This window comes from Elgaria multicarinata, chromosome 20 (assembly GCF_023053635.1).
Source record: "Elgaria multicarinata webbii isolate HBS135686 ecotype San Diego chromosome 20, rElgMul1.1.pri, whole genome shotgun sequence".
Taxonomy (NCBI): Eukaryota; Metazoa; Chordata; class Lepidosauria; order Squamata; family Anguidae; genus Elgaria; species Elgaria multicarinata.
In genome coordinates, this window is record NC_086190.1 from 244,601 (window position 1) to 260,000 (window position 15,400).

The window sequence follows — 15,400 nt, forward strand, 5'->3', positions numbered from 1 at the left end:
GGCCGAGGCTCTCTCCCCAGTCTCATCCCACACCCCTGTTTCTGTGGCAACACCAGAGAGCTCAGGCGGGCAATTGGTGGTGTCACCACGGAAACGAAAGACAAGCATCGTGTGGGACCACTTTGAGTTGGGAGCGGATCCCCGCTTTGCTGTCTGTCGCCACTGCAAACTCAGCCTAAGCAGGGGTTCATCGACAGGGCATTATGGAACCAGCAGCATGAAGATGCATCTTCATAGGCAGCACCAGGCGATCTTGCTGGGGAAAGAGGCGGGCAAGGCGACTGGTTCCAGGGGAAAGCCGAAGGCTGCTGCTGGCACTGCCACTCTAAGCTCTCCATCTCCCATCCCCACAAGGGTTAGGCAGGCAACCCTGCAGGACATGGGGTGGGGGAAGTATTGACCCACAAGATGGCGTTTTCCAATGCCCACCCAGGGTGCTACTGTGTTGGGGCATCTGCCGGGACTGACTCCTCCCCAATACTAGATCTATGACATGTCACTCTGCCTGCCCCTCTGCTAGCCTGTCCTCCTCGGTGACCGACTCGCTGGGATGGTTTGCGTTTGCAATGCGTGACTAACTGCAATGCTGGCTTAGAAACCAGCCATCACTTCCTTGTGCCCCCAGAAATGCCCGCAGCCTGCCTGCCTGCCTGCCCGCCTGCCCGCCTCCCCCGGGGTGCTGCTGTGGTGGGGCATCTGCCAGGACTGACTCCTCGCCTACTCTGCCTGCCTCTCTGCCCGCCTGGTGCCTGGTTTGCTCCCAATCGTCCTCCTCTGTGCCCCTCAAGGCGTAACTGCTGGCTTAGAAAGAAATAACCAGCCATCTTTGCCTCACTTTGCGCCCACTTATGGGTTGGTTTGCTATGCGTTAGTGCTCAAGCCATCCTTGCGGCACTACAATGCATGCTGCCTGCCTGCTTTCCCTCCCTTCTCCCCTTCCCGCCTTGCAGCGATGGTGTATGTGTCTTGCTTTGACTCAGGGGAGAAGTCCTTCCTGCGCTCACTTAGACTTTATCAAGTTCAATAATCCCTTTTTCAAATGTGCCAGAAGATTTAGGGTTATCTCGTGGCATGTTGGGATTGCCTTGGAACTGGCCCCATTGAGCTGTCTGCAATTGCAACTTTAAATCCCTGACATACTGGAGTGTTCAAATTTCAAAAGTTCCCCTAACATCAGGGGATGATGGGATTGCCTTGAAACTTGGTGTCCATGGGGACACATGGGTAAGCTGTCATGGGACCAAAGGATAGGTTTCTAACGTGCAAATTGACGTAGTTGTAGAATGGGACTTGATTTGGGGTGAGTTAAAAAGTTTAAGCCGCGCCAAAAATCAGGGGATGATGGGATTTGCTTGCAACTTGGCATGCATGTGGACACATGGATAAGCTCTCATGGTGCCGAGTTTGAGGTTTCTAACATGCAAATTGACGGAGCTATCCCAAGGGGTGTGAATGGGGTGCCCGATTTTCATAAATTCCCCAAAAATCAGGGGATGATGGGATTGCCTTGAAACTTGGCGTCCATGTGGACACGTGGATAAGCTATCATGGTGCTGACTTTGGGGTTTCAAACATGCAAATTGACGTAGTTGTAGAATGGGACAATTTGGGGTGAGTTAAGCCATGCCAAAAATCAGGGGATGATGGGATTTGCTTGCAACTTGGCGTGCATGTGGACACATGGATAAGCTCTCATGGTGCCGAGTTTGAGGTTTCTAACATGCAAATTGACGGAGCTATCCCAAGGGGTGTGAATGGGGTGCCCGATTTTCAAAAATTCCCCAAAAATCAGGGGATGATGGGATTGCCTTGAAACTTGGCGTGCATGTGGACACGTGGATAAGCTATCATGGTGCTGAGTTTGAGGTTTCTAACGTGCAAATTGAAGGAGCTATCTAAAGGGGTGTGAATTAGGGTTATGGGTGGTGCGTTAGAGGGTAGAGCCGCGCCAAAAATCAGGGGATGATGGGATTTGCTTGCAACTTGGCGTGCATGTGGACACATGGATAAGCTGCCCTGGTGCCGAGTTTGAGGTTTCTAACATGCAAATTGACGGAGCTATCCCAAGGGGTGTGAATGGGGTGCCCGATTTTCAAAAATTCGCCAAAAATCAGGGGATGATGGGATTGCCTTGAAACTTGGCGTGTGTGTGTATACGCCCATGAGGTGTCATGGTGCCAAACATGAGGTTTCTAACTTCAACGGAAAAAAAGTTGTTTACTTTTTTAGCTTTCAATGCAACCCTATGGGGGGCAAAAACGGAGCTCCGGATCCGGATCCGGAGCTCCGAGCGGAGCGGAGCGGAAGTGGGCGGAGCGGGGGCGGAGCGGAGCGACCCGCTCCGGAACATGGCGGATCTGCAAGTGAAGCGGAGCGGGGGGTCCGTGCACACCCCTATATTTAACCCACCTTGTCATGTGCAACTGGTGAGTTTGGTTCACTTACCTCATTGGGAAGGTGCCGTTACGGCCCATTTTCGCAATACGCGTTTTCTGCTGGAAAGGGTACCTGAACGTGGTTTTGGGGGAACTTTTGGAGCTTTCTATATTTGTCCCACCTTGTCATGTGCAACTGGTGAGTTTGGTTCACTTACCTCATTGGGAAGGTGCCGTTACGGCCCATTTTCGCAATACGCGTTTTCTGCCGGAAAGGGTATCTGAACGTGGTTTGGGGGACAAGTTTTGGAGCTTTCTATATTTGTCCCACCTTGTCTTGTGCATCTACTGAGTTTGGTTCACTTACCTCATTGGGAAGGAGCCGTGACGGCCCATTTTCGCGATACGCGTTTTCTGTCGGAAAGGATATATGAACGTGGTTTTGGGGCAACTTTTGGAACTTTCTATATTTGCCCCACCTTGTCATGTGTATCTGGTGAGTTTGGTTCACTTACCTCATTGGGAAGGTGCCGTTACTGCCCATTTTCGCAATACGCTTTTTCTGCCGGAAAGGGTATCTGAACGTGGTTTGGGGGCAACTTTTGGAGCTTTCTATATTTGACCCACCTTGTCTTGTGCATCTACTGAGTTTGGTTCACTTACCTCATTGGGAAGGTGCCGTTACGGCCCATTTACGCAATACGCGTTTTCTGCAAGAACAGGTATTAGAACGTGGTTTTGGGGGAACTTTTGGAGCTTTCTATATTTGTCCCACCTTGTCATGTGCATCTGTTGAGGTTGGTTCACTTACCTCATTGGGAAGTTGCCGTTACGGCCCATTTTCGCAATACGCATTTTCTGCCGGAAAGGGTATCAGAACGTGGTTTAAGGGCAAGTTTTGGAGCTTTCTATATTTATCCCAGCTTGTCTTGTGCATCTACTGAGTTAGGTTCACTTACCTCATTGGGAAGGTGCCGTCACGGCCCATTTTCGCAATGCACATTTTCTGTCGGAAATGGTATCTGAACGTGGTTTGGGGGCAACTTTTGGAACTTTCTATATTTGCCCCACCTTGTCATGTGCATCTGTTGAGTTTGGTTCACTTACCTCATTGGGAAGGTGCCGTTACGGCCCATTTTCGCAATACGCGTTTTCTGACGGAAAGGGTATCTGAACGTGGTTTAGGGGCAAGTTTTGGAGCTTTCTATACTTATCCCAGCTTGTCTTGTGCATCTACTGAGTTAGGTTCACTTACCTCATTGGGAAGGTGCCGTTACGGCCCATTTTTGCAATACGCGTTTTCTGCCGGAAAGGGTATCTAAACGTGGTTTGGGGGCAAGTTTTGGAGCTTTCTATATTTGTACCAGCTTGTCTTGTGCATCTACTGAGTTAGGTTCATTTACCTGATAGGGAATGTGCCATTACGGCCCATTTTCGCAATACACGTATTCTGCCGGAAAGGGTATCTGAACGTGGTTTGGAACTGGTATTAGAACATGGTTTTGGGGGGACTTTTGGAGCTTTCTATATTTGTCCTACCTTGTCATGTGCATCTGATGAGTTTGGTTCACTTACCTCATTGGGAAGGTGCCGTTACGGCCCATTTTCGCAGTACGCGTTTTCTGCAAGAACGGGTATTAGAACGTGGTTTGGGGGGAACTTTTGGAGCTTTCTATATTTGTCCCACCTTTTCATGTGCATATGGTGAGTTTGGTTCACTCACCTGATAGGGAATGTGCCATTACGGCCCATTTTCGCAATACACGTATTCTGCCGGAAAGGGTATCTGAACGTGGTTTGGGGCAACTTTTGGAGCTTTCTGTATTTGTCCCAACTTGTCATGTGCATCTGGTGAGTTTCGTTCACTTACCTCATTGGGAAGCTGCCGTTACGGCCCATTTTGCGCAATACACGTTTTTGACCGGAACGGGTATCTGAACGTGGTTTGGGGGCAACTTTTGGAGCTTTCTGTATTTCTCCCAACTTGTCATGTGCATCTGGTGAGTTTCGTTCACTTACCTCATTGGGAAGGTGCCGTTACGGCCCATTTTCGCAATACGCTTTTTCCGCAAGAACGGGTATTAGAACGTGGTTTGGGGGTTACTTTTGGAGCCTTCTATATTTGCCCCACCTAGTTCTGTGAATATGGTGAGTTTGGTTCACTTCACTTATTGGGAAGGTGCCGTTACGGATCCAATTTGCGCAATACGCGTTTTTGCCCAGCACGGGTTTCTGAACGTGGTTTCGGGGTAAATTTTTGAGCTTTCTTTATTTGCCCCAACTTGTCATGTGTATCTGGTGAGTTTGGTTCACTTACCTCATTGGGAAGCTGCCGTTACGGCCCTTTTTGCGCAATGTTTTGCAAAACATTTTACGAGTTTTTGCCGGAATGGGTATCTGAACGTCTTTTCGGAGCAACTTATAAAGCTTTCTATATTTGCCTAACCCTAACCCGGATAGGTTCCGGGTTAGGTTAAGGTTCCGGGTTAGGGTTAGGTTCCGGGTTAGGGTTAGGTTCCGGTTTAGGGTTATGTTCCGGGTTAGGGTTAGGTTCCGGGTTAGGGTTGGGTTAGGGTTAGGTTCCGGGTTAGGGTTAGGTTCCGGGTTATTGTTAGGTTCCGGGTTTGGGTTAGGTTTCGGGTTAGGGTTAGGTTCCGGGTTATGGTTAGGGTTAGGTTCCGGGTTAAGGTTAGGTTCCGGGATAAGGTTAGGTTCCGGGTTAGGGTTAGGGTTAGGTTCCGGTTTAGGGTTAGGGTTAGGGTTAGGGTTAGGGTTAGGGTTAGGGTTAGGGTTAGGGTTAGGGTTAGGGTTAGGGTTAGGGTACGGGTTAGGGTTAGGGTTAGTTTCCGGGTTAGGGTTAGGTTCCGGGTTAGGGTTAGGGTTAGGTTCCGGGTTAGGGTTAGGTTCTGGGTTAGGGTTAGGTTCCGGGTTAGGGTTAGGGATAGGTTCCGGATTAGGGTTAGGTTCCGGGTTAGGGTTAGGTTCCGGGTTAGGGTTAGGGTTGGGTTCCGGGTTATGTTCCGGGTTAGGTTTCGGGTTTGGTTCCGGGTTAGGTTCCGGGTTAGGTTCCGGGCCAGGGTTAGGATTAAGGTTAGGTTTCGGGTTAGGTTCCAGGTTAGGTTCCGGGCCAGGGTTAGCATTAAGGTTAGGTTTCGGGTTAGGTTCCAGGTTAGGTTCCGGGTTAGGTTCCGGGTTAGGGTTAGGGTTAGGGTTAGGTTCCGTGTTAGTTTCCGTGTTATGTTCCGGGTTAGGGTTAGGTTCCGGGTTAGGGTTAGTTTCCGGGTTAGGGTTATGGTTCGGTTTCGGGTTAGGGTTCGGGTTCGGGTTAGGGTAGGGTTCGCGTTAGGGTTAAGGTTAGGTTTAGGGTTAGGGTTAGGTTCCGTGTTAGGTTCCGTGCTAGGTTCCGTGTTAGGTTCCGGGTTAGGGTTAGGTTCTGGTTTAGGGTTAGGTTCCGGGTTAGGGTTAGGGTTAGGGTTAGGGTTAGGGTTAGGGTAAGGGTTAGGGTTAGGGTTAGGGTTGGGGTAGGGGTTGGGGTTAGGGTTAGGGTTAGGGTTAGGGTTAGGGTTACGGTTAAGGTTAGGGTTAGGGTGAGGGTTAGGGTGAGGGTTAGGGTTAGGGTTAGGGTTGTTCTCGCATCGGCAGCACATATACTAAAATTGGAACGATACAGATAAAATTAGGGTTAGGGTTAGGGTTAGGGTTAGGGTTAGGGTTAGGGTTAGGGTTAGGGTTAGGGTTAGGGTTAGGGTTAGGGTTAGGGTTAGGGTTAGGGTTAGGGTTACGGTTAGGGTTGTGCTCGCTTCGGCAACACATATACAAAAATTGGAACGATACAGAGAAGATTAGCATGGCCCCAGCGCATCTGGTGAGTTTGGTTCACTTCCCTTATTGGGAAGGTGCCGTAATGGCCCATTTTGCACAATACACGTTTTTGACCGGAACGGGTATCTGAATGTGGTTTTGGGGTGACTTTTGGAGCTTTCTATATTTGTCCCACCTTGTCTTGTGCATCTAGTGAGTCTGGTTCACTTTCCTAATTGGGAAGGTGCCGTTACGGCCCGTTTTGCGCAATACGAGTTTTTGCCGGAATGGGTATCTGAACGTCTTTTCGGAGCAACTTATAGAGCTTTCTATATTTGCCTAACCCTAACCCGGTTAGGTTCCGGTTTAGGTTAAGGTTCCGGGTTAGTGTTAGATTCCGGGTTAGGGTTATGTTCAAGTTTAGGGTTAAGTTCCGGGTTAGGGTTAGGTTCCGGGTTAGGGTTAGGGTTAGGGTTAGGTTCCGGGTTAGGGTTAGGTTCCGGGTTATGGTTAGGTTACGGGTTTGGGTTAGGTTCCGGGTTAGGGTGAGGTTCCGGGTTAGGGTTAGGTTCCGGGTTAAGGTTTGGTTCCGGGTTAGGGTTAGGGTTAGGTTCCGGTTTAGTGTCAGGTTCCGGTTTAGTGTCAGGTTCCGGTTTAGGGTTAGGTTCCGGGTTAGGGTTAGGGTTAGGTTCCGGGTTAGGGTTAGGGTCCGGGTTAGGGTTAGGTTCCGGGTTAGGGTTAGGTTCCGGGTTAGGGTTAGGGTTAGGTTCCGGTTTAGGGTTAGGTTCTGGGTTAGGGTTAGGTTCCGGGTTAGGGTTAGGGATAGGTTCCGGATTAGGGTTAGGTTCCGGGTTAGTGTTAGGTTCCGGGTTAGGGTTAGGTTCCGGGTTAGGTTCCGGGTTTGGTTCCGGGTTAGGTTCCGGGTTAGGTTCCGGGTTAGGGTTAGGATTAAGGTTAGGTTCCGGGTTAGGTTCCGGGTTAGGTTCCGGGTTAGGTTCCGGGTTAGGTTCCGGGTTAGGGTTAGGGTTAGGTTCCGGGTTAGGTTCCGTTTTAGGTTCCGGGTTAGGGTTAGGTTCCGGGTAAGGTTTAGTTTCCGGGTTAGGGTTATGGTTCGGGTTCGGGTTCGGGTTCGGGTTAGGGTTAGGGTTTGGGTTCGGGTTAGGTTTAGGGTTAGGTTTAGGATTAGGGTTAGGTTCCGTGTTAGGTTCCGTGCTAGGTTCCGTGTTAGGTTCCGGGTTAGGGTTAGGTTCTGGGTTAGGGTTAGGTTCCGTGTTAGGGTTAGTGTTAGTTTTAGGGTAAGGGTTAGGGTTAACGTTAGGGTTAACGTTAGGGTTAGGGTTAGGGTTAGGGTTAGGGTTAGGGTTAGGGTTAGGGTTAGCTTCCGGGTTAGGGTTAGGTTCCGGGTTAGGGTTAGGGTTAGGGTTAGGGTTAGGGTTAGGTTCCGGGTTAGGGTTAGGTTCTGGGTTAGGGTTAGGTTCCGGGTTAGGGTTAGGGTTATGTTCCGGGTTAGGGTTAGGTTCTGGGTTAGGGTTAGGGTTAGGTTCCGGGTTAGGGTTAGGGTCCGGGTTAGGGTTAGGTTCCGGGTTAGTGTTAGGTTCCGGGTTAGGGTTAGGGTTGGGTTCCGGGTTAGGTTCCGGGTTAGGTTTCGGGTTTGGTTCCGGGTTAGGTTCCGGGTTAGGTTCCGGGCCAGGGTTAGGATTAAGGTTAGGTTCCGGGTTAGGTTCCGGGTTAGGTTCCGGGTTAGGTTCCGGGTTAGGGTTAGGGTTAGGGTTAGGTTCCGTGTTAGGTTCCGGGTTAGGTTCTGGGTTAGGGTTAGGTTCCGGGTTAGGGTTAGTTTCCGGGTTAGGGTTATGGTTCGGGTTCGGGTTAGGGTTCGGGTTCGGGTTAGGTTTAGGGTTAGGTTCCGGGTTAGGGTTAGGTTCCGGGATAAGGTTTGGTTCCGGGTTAGGGTTAGGGTTAGTTTCCGGTTTAGGGTTAGGGTTAGGGTTAGGGTTAGGGTTAGGGTTAGGGTTAGGGTTAGGGTTAGCGTTAGGGTTAGGGTTAGGGTAAGGGTTAGGGTTAGGGTTAGGGTTGGGTTTAGGGTTAGGGTTAGGGTTAGGGTTAGGGTTAGGTTTGGGGTTGGGGTTAGTGTTAGGGTTAGGGTTACGGTTAGGGTTAGGGTGAGGGTGAGGGTTAGGGTGAGGATTAGGGTTAGGGTTAGGGTAAGGGTTGTGCTCGCATCGGCAGCACATATACTAAAATTGGAACGATACAGATAAAATTAGGGTTAGGGTTAGGGTTAGGATTAGGGTTAGGGTTAGGGTTAGGGTTAGGGTTAGGGTTAGGGTTAGGGTTAGGGTTAGGGTTACGGTTGTACTCGCTTCGGCAACACATATACAAAAATTGGAACGATACAGAGAAGATTAGCATGGCCCCTGCGCATCTGGTGAGTTTGGTTTACTTCCCTTATTGGGAAGGTGCCGTTATGGCCCATTTTGCACAATACACGTTTTTGACCGGAACGGGTATCTGAACGTGGTTTTGGGGTAACTTTTGGAGCTTTCTATATTTGTCCCAACTTGTCTTGTGCATCTAGTGAGTTTGGTTTACTTACCTCATTGGGAAGGTGCCGTTACGGACCATTTTCGCAATACGCTTTTCCGCAAGAACCATCTCAACGTGGTTTCGGTGCAACTTATGGAGCTTTCTATATTTGTCCCACCTAGTTGTGTGCATCTGGTGTGTTTGGTGGACTTTAATCATTGGGAAGCTGCTTTTACGGTACGCTGGCGCAATACGCGTTTTTGCCCAGAACGGGTTTCTGAACGTGGTTTGGGGGCAACTGTTAGAGCTTTCTATATTTGTCCCTTCCGCAAGAACGGGTGTTAGAACGTCGTTTCGGGGCAACTTATGGAGCTTTCTATATTAGCCCCACCTTGTCATGTGCATCTGGTGAGTTTGGTTCACTTACCTCATTGGGATGTTGCCGTTATGGCACAATTTGCGCAATACACGTTTTTGCCATGAACGGGTATCTGAATGTGGTTTTGGAGAAACTTTTGGAGATTTCTATATTTGTCCCTCCTTGTCATGTGCATCTGGTGAGTCTGGTTCACTTTCCTAATTGGGAAGCTGCCGTTACGGCCCGTTTTGCGCAATACGAGTTTTCGCCGGAATGGGTATCTGAACGTCTTTTCGGAGCAACTTATAGAGCTTTCTTTATTTGCCTAACCCTAACCCGGTTAGGTTCCGGGTTAGGGTTAGGGTTGGGTTCCGGGTTAGGTTCCGGGTTAGGTTTCGGGTTTGGTTCCGGGTTAGGTTCCGGGTTAGGTTCCGGGCCAGGGTTAGGATTAAGGTTAGGTTCCGGGTTAGGTTCCGGGTTAGGTTCCGGGTTAGGTTCCGGGTTAGGTTCCGGGTTAGGGTTAGGGTTAGGTTCCGTGTTAGGTTCCGCGTTAGGTTCCGGGTTAGGGTTAGGTTCCGGCTTAGGGTTAGTTTCCGGGTTAGGGTTATGGTTCGGGTTCGGGTTAGGGTTCGGGTTCGGGTTAGGTTTAGGGTTAGGTTCCGGGTTAGGGTTAGGTTCCGGGATAAGGTTTGGTTCCGGGTTAGGGTTAGGGTTAGTTTCCGGTTTAGGGTTAGGGTTAGGGTTAGGGTTAGGGTTAGGGTTAGCGTTAGGGTTAGGGTTAGGGTAAGGGTTAGGGTTAGGGTTAGGGTTGGGTTTAGGGTTAGGGTTAGGGTTAGGGTTAGGGTTAGGTTTGGGGTTGGGGTTAGTGTTAGGGTTAGGGTTATGGTTAGGGTTAGGGTGAGGGTGAGGGTTAGGGTGAGGGTTAGGGTTAGGGTTAGGGTAAGGGTTGTGCTCGCATCGGCAGCACATATACTAAAATTGGAACGATACAGATAAAATTAGGGTTAGGGTTAGGGTTAGGATTAGGGTTAGGGTTAGGGTTAGGGTTAGGGTTAGGGTTAGGGTTAGGGTTAGGGTTAGGGTTAGGGTTACGGTTGTACTCGCTTCGGCAACACATATACAAAAATTGGAACGATACAGAGAAGATTAGCATGGCCCCTGCGCATCTGGTGAGTTTGGTTCACTTCCCTTATTGGGAAGGTGCCGTTATGGCCCATTTTGCACAATACACGTTTTTGACCGGAACGGGTATCTGAACGTGGTTTTGGGGTAACTTTTGGAGCTTTCTATATTTGTCCCAACTTGTCTTGTGCATCTAGTGAGTTTGGTTTACTTACCTCATTGGGAAGGTGCCGTTACGGACCATTTTCGCAATATGCTTTTCCGCAAGAACCATCTCAACGTGGTTTCGGTGCAACTTATGGAGCTTTCTATATTTGTCCCACCTAGTTGTGTGCATCTGGTGTGTTTGGTGGACTTTAATCATTGGGAAGCTGCTTTTACGGTACGCTGGCGCAATACGCGTTTTTGCCCAGAACGGGTTTCTGAACGTGGTTTGGGGGCAACTGTTAGAGCTTTCTATATTTGTCCCTTCCGCAAGAACGGGTGTTAGAACGTCGTTTCGGGGCAACTTATGGAGCTTTCTATATTTGCCCCACCTTGTCATGTGCATCTGGTGAGTTTGGTTCACTTACCTCATTGGGATGTTGCCGTTATGGCACAATTTGCGCAATACACGTTTTTGCCATGAACGGGTATCTGAATGTGGTTTTGGAGAAACTTTTGGAGATTTCTATATTTGTCCCTCCTTGTCATGTGCATCTGGTGAGTCTGGTTCACTTTCCTAATTGGGAAGCTGCCGTTACGGCCCGTTTTGCGCAATACGAGTTTTTGCCGGAATGGGTATCTGAACGTCTTTTCGGAGCAACTTATAGAGCTTTCTTTATTTGCCTAACCCTAACCCGGTTAGGTTCCGGGTTAGGTTAAGGTTCCGGGTTAGGGTTAGGTTCCGGGTTAGGGTTAGGTTCCGGTTTAGGGTTAGGTTCCGGGTTAGGGTTAGGTTCCGGGTTAGGGTTAGGGTTAGGGTTAGGTTCCGGGTTAGGTTTAGGTTCCGGGTTATGGTTAGGTTACGGGTTTGGGTTAGGTTCCGAGTTAGGGTTAGGTTCCAGGTTAAGGTTAGGTTCCGGGTTAAGGTTAGGTTCCGGGTTAGGGTTAGGGTTAAGTTCCGGTTTAGTGACAGGTTCCGGTTTAGGGTTAGGTTCCGGGTTAGGGTTAGGTTCTGGGTTAGGTTTAGGGTTAGGTTTAGGGTTAGGGTTAGGTTCCGGGTTAGGGTTAGGTTCCGGGTTAGTGTTAGTTTCCGGGTTAGGGTTATGGTTCGGGTTCTGGTTAGGTTTCGGGTTCGGGTTCGGGTTCGGGTTCGGGTTAGGGATAGGGTTAGGGTTAGGGTTAGGGTTAGGGTTAGGCACCTTCCCAATGAGGTAAGTGACCTAACTCAGTAGATGCACAAGACAAGCTGGTACAAATATAGAAAGCTCCAAAACTTGCCCGCAAACCACGTTTAGATACCCTTTCCGGCAGAAAACGCGTATTGCGAAAATGGGCCGTAACGGCACCTACCCAATGAGGTAAGTGAACCTAACTCAGTAGATGCACAAAACAAGCTGGGATAAATATAGAAAGCTCCAAAAGTTGCCCCCAAACCACGTTCAGATACCATTTCCGACAGAAAATGTGCATTGCGATAATGGGCCGTGACGGCACCTTCCCAATGAGGTAAGTGAACCTAACTCAGTAGATGCACAAGACAAGCTGGGATAAATATAGAAAGCTCCAAAACTTGCCCCTAAACCACGTTCAGATACCCTTTCCGGCAGAAAACGCGTATTGCGAAAATGGGCCGTAACGGCACCTTCCCAATGAGGTAAGTGAACCAACCTCAACAGATGCACATGACAAGGTGGGGCTAATATAGAAAGTTCCAAAAGTTGCCCCCAAACCACGTTCAGATACCCTTTCCGACAGAAAACGTGCATTGCGAAAATGGGCCGTGACGGCACCTTCCCAATGAGGTAAGTGAACCAAACTCACCAGATGCACATGACAAGGTGGGGCAAATATAGAAAGCTCCAAAAGCTCCCCCAAAACCACGTTCTAATACCCGTTCTTGCAGAAAACGCGTATTGCGAAAATGGGCCGTAACGGCACCTTCCCAATGAGGTAATTGAACCAAACTCACCAGATGCACATGACAAGGTGGGACAAATATAGAAAGCTCCAAAAGATGCCCCGAAACCACGTTCTGATACCCGTTCTGGGCAAAAACGCGTATTGCGCATATTGGGCCGTAACGGCAGCTTCCCAATGAGGTAAGTTAACCAAACTCACCAGATGCACATGACAAGTTGGGACAAATATAGAAAGCTCCAAAACTTGCCCCTAAACCACGTTCAGATACCCTTTCCGTCAGAAAACTCGTATTGCGAAAATGGGCCGTAACGACACCTTCCCAATGAGGTAAGTGAACCAACCTCAACAGATGCACATGACAAGGTGGGGCAAATATAGAAAGCTCCAAAAGTTCCCCCCAAACCACGTTCTAATACCCGTTCTTGCAGAAAACGCGTATTGCGAAAATGGGCCGTAACGGCACCTTCCCAATGAGGTAAATGAACCAAACTCATGAGATGCACATGACAAGATGGGACAAATACAGAAAGGTTCAAAAGTTGCCCCCAAACCACGTTCAGATACCCTTTCCGGCTGAAAACGCGTATTGCGAAAATGAGCCCTAACTGCACCTTCCCAATGAGGTAAGTGAACCAAACTCACTAGATGCACAAGACAAGGTGGGCCAAATATAGAAAGCTCCAAAAGTTCCCCCTAAACCACGTTTTAAACCTGTTCTTGCAGAAAACGCGAATTGCGAAAATGGGCCGTAACGGCACCTTCCCAATGAAGTAAGTGAACCAAACTCACCAGATACACACGACGAGGTGGGGCAAATTTAGAAAGTTCCAAAAGTTGCTCCCAAACCACGCTCATATACCCTTTTCGACAGAAAACGCGAATTGCGAAATTGGGCCGTAACGGCACCTTCCCAATGAGGTAAGTGAACCAAACTCAGTAGATGCACAAGACGAGGTAGGACAAATATAGAAAGCTCCAAAAGTTGCCCCCAAACCACGTTCACATACCGTTTCCGGCAGAAAACACGTATTGCGAAAATGGGCCGTGACGTTACCTTCCCAATGAGGTAAGTGAACCAAACTCACCAGATGCACATGACGAGGTGGGGCAAATATAGAAAGCTCCAAAAGCTCCCCCAAAACCACGTTCTAATACCCGTTCTTGCAGAAAACACGTATTGCGAAAATGGGCCGTAACGGCACCTTCCCAAAGAGGTAAGTGAACCAAACTCACCAGATGCACATGACAAGGTGGGACAAATATAGAAAGCTCCAAAAGATGCCCCGAAACCATGTTCAGATACCCGTTCTGGGCAAAAACGCGTATTGCGCATATTGGGCCATAACGGCAGCTTCCCAATGAGGTAAGTGAACCAAACTCACCAGATGCACATGACAAGTTGGGACAAATATAGAAAGTTCCAAAAGTTGCCCCAAAACCACGTTCTAATACCCGTTCCTGCGGAAAACGCGTATTGCGAAAATGGGCCGTAACAGCACCTTCCCAATGAGGTAAGTGAACCAAAATCACTAGTCGCACAAGACAAGGTGGGACATATATAGAAAGCTCCAAAAGTTACCCCAAAACCACGTTCAGATACCCGTTCCGGTCAAAAACCTGTATTGCGCAAAATGGGCCGTAACGGCTCCTTCCCAATTAGGTAAATGAACCAAACTCATGAGATGCACATGACAAGATGGGACAAATACAGAAAGGTTCAAAAGTTGCCCCAAAACCACGTTCAGATACCCTTTCCGGCTAAAAAGTGTATTTCGAAAATGGGCCGTAACGGCACCTTCCCAATAAGGGAAGTGAACCAAACTCACCATATGCACAGAACTAAGTGGGGCAAATACAGAAGGCTCCAAAAGTAACCCCAAACCACGTTCTAATACCCGTTCTTGCGGAAAACGCGTATTGCGAAAATGGGCCGTAACGTCACCTTCCCAATGAGGTAAGTGAACGAAACTCGCCAGATGCACATGACAAGTTGGGACAAATACAGAAAGCTCCAAAAGTTGTCCCCAAACCACGTTCAGATACCCGTTCCGGTCAAAAACGTGTATTGCGCAAAATGGGCCGTAACGGCAGCTTCCCAATGAGGTAAGTGAACGAAACTCACCAGATGCACATGACAAGTTGGGACAAATACATAAAGCTCCAAAAGTTGCCCCCAAACCACGTTCAGATACCCTTTCCGGCAGAAAACTTGTATTGCGAAAATGGGCCGTAAAGGCACCTTCCCAATGAGGTAAGTGAACCAAACTCACCAGATGCACATGACAAGGTGGAACAAATATAGAAAGCTCCAGAAGTTGCCACAAAACCACGTTCAGTTACCCATTCCGGCAAAAACTCGTATTGTGCAAAACGGGCCGTAACGGCAGCTTCCCAATTAGGAAAGTGAACCAGACTCACCAGATGCACATGACAAGGAGGGACAAATATAGAAATCTCCAAAAGTTTCTCCAAAACCACGTTCAGATACCCGTTCCTGGCAAAAACGTGTATTGCGCAAATTGTGCCATAATGGCAACATCCCAATGAGGTAAGTGAACCAAACTCACCAGATGCACATGACAAGGTGGGGCAAATATAGAAAGCTCCATAAGTTGCCCCGAAACGACGTTCTAACACCTGTTCTTGCAGAAGGGACAAATATAGAAAGCTCTAACAGTTGCCCCCAAACCACGTTCAGAAACCCGTTCTGGGCAAAAATGCGTATTGAGACCAGCGTACCGTAAAAGCAGCTTCCCAATGATTAAAGTCCACCAACCACACCGGATGCAAACAAGTAGGTGGGACAAATATAGAAAGCTCCATAAGTTGCACCGAAACCACGTTCAGATGGTTCTTGCGGAAAAGCGTATTGCGAAAATGGTCCGTAACGGCACCTTCCCAATGAAGTAAGTGAACCAAACTCACCAGATACACACGACGAGGTGGGGCAAATTTAGAAAGTTCCAAAAGTTGCTCCCAAACCACGCTCATATACCCTTTTCGACAGAAAACGCGAATTGCGAAAATGGGCCGTAACGGCACCTTCCCAATGAGGTAAGTGAACCAAACTCAGTAGATGCACAAGACGAGGTAGGACAAATATAGAAAGCTCCAAAAGTTGCCCCCAAACCACGTTCACATACCGTTTCCGGCAGAA

At 48.8% G+C, this 15,400-nt stretch overlaps 3 pseudogenes; all 3 read left to right on the forward strand.

The window, feature by feature from the left end:
* The first annotated feature begins 6,167 nt into the window (after positions 1 to 6,167).
* Positions 6,168 to 6,236, forward strand: LOC134411781 (U6 spliceosomal RNA; annotated as a pseudogene).
* A 2,292-nt stretch (positions 6,237 to 8,528) lies between these two features.
* LOC134411767 (U6 spliceosomal RNA) lies at positions 8,529 to 8,597 on the forward strand (annotated as a pseudogene).
* A 1,556-nt stretch (positions 8,598 to 10,153) lies between these two features.
* On the forward strand, positions 10,154 to 10,222 carry LOC134411768 (U6 spliceosomal RNA; annotated as a pseudogene).
* Positions 10,223 to 15,400: the final 5,178 nt, after the last annotated feature.